Source organism: Eleutherodactylus coqui, unplaced genomic scaffold (assembly GCF_035609145.1).
Source record: "Eleutherodactylus coqui strain aEleCoq1 unplaced genomic scaffold, aEleCoq1.hap1 HAP1_SCAFFOLD_42, whole genome shotgun sequence".
NCBI classification, from domain to species: Eukaryota; Metazoa; Chordata; class Amphibia; order Anura; family Eleutherodactylidae; genus Eleutherodactylus; species Eleutherodactylus coqui.
In genome coordinates, this window is record NW_027101829.1 from 598,374 (window position 1) to 598,919 (window position 546).

Here is a 546-nt window from a genome sequence, read left to right on the forward strand (position 1 = left end):
AGGACGGTGAAAACAGTGAGTTTGTGTTAGACGCGAATCGTGCTCTGTTTCATGCTTTAGGCTGGGAGCTCAAGCTTATTGCTTTTTCAAATAAGGGAGATTTCCATCTCCCTTATTTGCATATTACCCAGAGGAGCGTGCGTGGCCATTTGAGTCTCCTCACTTATTTATAGTATATAGTTGCTCTCCCTAAGGAGAAAAGAGCGTTTCTGACCCCTGTCCCAGGCCTCTCACTAGCAAAAGCCAGACTCCTACTGTACACTGATGATGGGCAATAACCCGGAAACAGCTGTAAGTGCATGGAGTCTGGCTTTGCTTTTGAATACCAGTCATTGTAGGAAGACTTGTATAAAAAGTCTCACTTTGACTCGAAGGAATGCTGCCTTTCAATAGGTGGCACTGTGGAGGATTTATTCCATCTCCCTTATTTGCATATTACCCAGAGGTTCGTGCGTGGCCATTTGAGTCTCCTTACTTATTTATAGTATATAGTTGCTCTCCCTAAGGAGAAAAGAGCGTTTCTGACCCCTATTGCTTTTTCAAACA